The sequence below is a fragment of the Zingiber officinale genome, chromosome 8A, assembly GCF_018446385.1.
Source record: "Zingiber officinale cultivar Zhangliang chromosome 8A, Zo_v1.1, whole genome shotgun sequence".
In the NCBI taxonomy this organism is placed as follows: Eukaryota; Viridiplantae; Streptophyta; class Magnoliopsida; order Zingiberales; family Zingiberaceae; genus Zingiber; species Zingiber officinale.
The window spans coordinates 40030119-40033939 of record NC_056000.1 but is presented as its reverse complement, the minus strand read 5'-3'; positions in this window follow the sequence as shown (position 1 = coordinate 40033939).

The following is a 3821-nucleotide window of genomic DNA, read 5'->3' as shown; positions in this document are numbered from 1 at the left end:
CATATGGGCATAATATGACATAGTCATTCTGTGACTTTCATGTAGACACATTTATCACATTTATTGATTTTGAATCCACATTCTTTCATGACATTATCAAATTTTCCATGGCACTGCTTTTATGTACATATCCAATAAATATGCAATCAATAGTTTTTGGTCTTATCTTAATCCTTTTTGGATCAGGAACCAAAATTTTGACAAGACACCCTCATATTCATAAATATTTATAGAATGACTGTCTTCCATTCCATAACTCATAATGGCTCTTGGCTATTTTCTTTTGGAGCACCTTATTTAAAAGGTAATTAGCTATTAGCATAACTTCACCCTATAGAAACTTTGATAGTCCAGAGCTCAATAAAAGAGCATTCATCATCTCCTTTAGAGTTTGATTATTTCGCTCAACAACTTCATTTGCCGAGGAGTATAAGGAGATGTTGTTTCGTGTCTGATTCCATGTTCAGCACACAATTCAACGAATGGTGAAACATTCTCACCACCTCGGTTACTTCAAACCACCTTAATCTTCTTATTAAGTTGGTTTCTAATCTCATTTTTATAGAGAATGAATTTCTCTATAGTTTCATCTTTACTTTTGAGAAGATACATATAACATTATTTTGTATTATTATCTATAAAAGTGATGAAGTATTTATTTCTATCATGGGTCGGTGTACCTTTGAGGTTGCACACGTCGGTGTGAATTAAGCTGAGCAGTTCACTGCTTCTTTCGACATGTTGAAAGGATGACCTTGTCATTGTTGCTTCAATATAAATTTCACATTTGTATTTTGGGCCAAGGTAGAATGTTGGTATACTTTGCATGTTAATTAATTTACACAACATACATAATTAATATGTCCTAGTCTACCATGCCACAAACACGAAAACTCAAGCATATAAATGGAAGAGTTTACAATTTTATTAACCTTAGGTGTAATGACCATTACACTGAGTTTAAATAACCCAATGGTTTCATAACCCTTTCCTAAAAATATTTCATTCTTGGACAGAATAACTCTGTTCGACTAAAAAATAATACGAAAATCATACTAGCTTAGAAGTGATTCGGACACTATATTCTTCCGAATCTTTAGAACATACAACACATTGTTGAGAGTCAACTCCTTGCCTGAGGTCAACTTCAACACCACTTTTCCTTGGCCCATAATGTTCAAGGTTACTGAGTTCTCCATGAATAATTTGTCTCCAATGACTTCTTCGAAGTTGTGAAGTAGCTCCTTATTGCAGCACACATGTCTGGTGATACCAATATTGATGCATCATTGCCATGAATTTGAACCCACCAGGTTTAGTTTAGAGACCATGGCACAGAGGTTGTCTAGAAAATTGCATAAAAAATTGCTATGTCAAAAATTATATCATGGTGAAAGTAAAAGTTGCTCTGATACCGACAATTAGACTTTTATATCAATTTTGGTTCTAAATAAACATAATAACTTAATCTTAAAAAAATAAATCTATTGTTACTTCCCGCCATTGATATTTGAAGAATGCTTGAACACCAATTTGTTGCTTGATATTTTAGAGCCTTCTTAAATATTTTAAACCTTTTCTATATATGGTATTATTATTCTTGAAAAGTATGTATGTTTAGAGACCCTAAAGATAACTATTTATATGGACTCATTATTATTATTGAGTCAATTCTTAATTATTATGGTAAATCATGATAATATAATTATATTATATTAAAAAGATATAATATGCATATTAAGGTAATATTTAAGTTAATTATGCACATTTAAATTTTACAATATATGATCTCTTAATTAAGATAAAAGATTGTACCTAAATAAAATTTTAACAAATATGTGTACTTAATAAGAAAAGATTTATAATCAAAATAAAATATTTTCAACAATTTGTTTGAGCAAATTGTTAAGGGCAACAGCTTCCGCTGCGGTAACTAGAGTTTGAGCGGGTAATCTTTAGTTGTTGTAGCGGGAGTCAATGTTGGAGAGAATCATTTCCTGCATGTCTACTTCTCTTTTGGTTTTTGCTTTCTGTATACATATAAAGAAATCACCTTGGATGTCACGTGCAGGAGGAGAGAAATATTTTGTGGGGACGAACTGATCACCTACAGGGATTAATCAAATGATAAAAATTGAATACCTAAACTATAAAAAAATAATAATAATAACTAAAATAAAAGTATGGCTCAGTCTCGGTGAATTAATGGATAAATTTTCCTTAATATACGATTGACCTAAGAATACTAGCTGATGGGTCGTCCACTACGAGCATTTTCTGATTTATCCTAGTGACCAATAAAAAACTTACGAGGACTAAACTATCACTTCTATGATTAGTCAACTTATAAACAAGATGTACAATATAATCAAAAAAAAAAAATTCATCATGTAAAATTCAAGGATAACAAAATGACAATTTATCAAATAGCGTACCTAAGTTTTTGAATTGACTAAAAGATGCATGCTACTTTGGTATTTACTAAAGGGTACACCTTTTCAAGTGTACTTTCCATTCTACCCTCTTGACTAATTTGACCCCTTTTTTTTTGTTGTTGTTTTTCCTTTTTCTACCATTTTTCTCTTACTCTAATCTTTTCTCTCTCCTATACATGTAACTTCCCGCTTATTTTTCCTCTTCTCTGTCTCTCTTTCCTTTTTTGCATGCATGTATAATGTATGGATAATATTTTATAAGGTTTAGTTGATTTTTTTATAACATTTTAATACATTTGGAGAAGTTGAAATAAAAAATGGATAACATATTTGAATTTCTTACAATCCTAGAAATTCATAGAAACTAAAATGGATGTAATATAAGATCTCTAGGTTCATCAGTGAGTTTTGACTGAAACTCATTAATAGAACTAGAGAGTTTTGATTACAACCATTTTAGTTCCTTTAGATTTCTAAGATTGGAAGGAGTTCAAATATACAATACATTATTTATTTCGGCTTCTCGAAGGAGTTAAAATATAATAAAAAAGAATTATCAAAAATCTCCATGTTGGACCTAATATGGAATGATATTAGGTTCATGTTCCATATCAGGTCCACGTTAGGCCTGATATGATTCCATATAAGACCCAACGTGGAAATTTTTATCGATTATTTCCTATTATATTTTAACACATCTGAGAAACCGAATAAAATAATGGATAATATATTTAAACTCCTTATTGTTGGATCGAGACCGCGCTAGAGGGGGGGTGAATAACGCTCGTGACTTTCACGTGTCATAATTGGAAAACTATCGAGTAATAAACGCAGCGGAAATGAAAACAATCACACAGAAGACACCAATGATTTACTTGGTTCGGAGCCTAGGGTGACTCCTACTCCAAGCCTCATGCTCTTTGAGCGTTTACTTTGGGCAATAACTATTGATCCGGCGGTACGGACGCGGGACCCCCTTTAAGAGGAGTCAACGCCACGTGGAGGTCAAAAGTCAAACGGCCGATCGGAGAAGAGTAGGGTCAACCGGTCGAACGGGTCCAAGCGGAGTCAAAGACAACCCGACTAGGAGTTGGGTTTCCGACGCTCATGGTGAACAGAGTTGCCGGGCCGAGCGTCCTTCCGCTCGGCCGAGGCATAAAGCAGCAATGCTATGAAGGAAGTCTTAGCCGAGCACGCGACCGAGCAACTTTCCGATCGGACTGATAATGACGTCCGACCGGACGTCATGAGCCTGTTGAGCGGCTGGACGCTCGGCGCAGGGACAGAAAAGACAAAAGGACAAGGGAAATATCGGGAAACATATTCTGACAACAGACATGTCCAACGGCCAAGACATACGTAGAACCTTACGACAGAAGGTTCTGC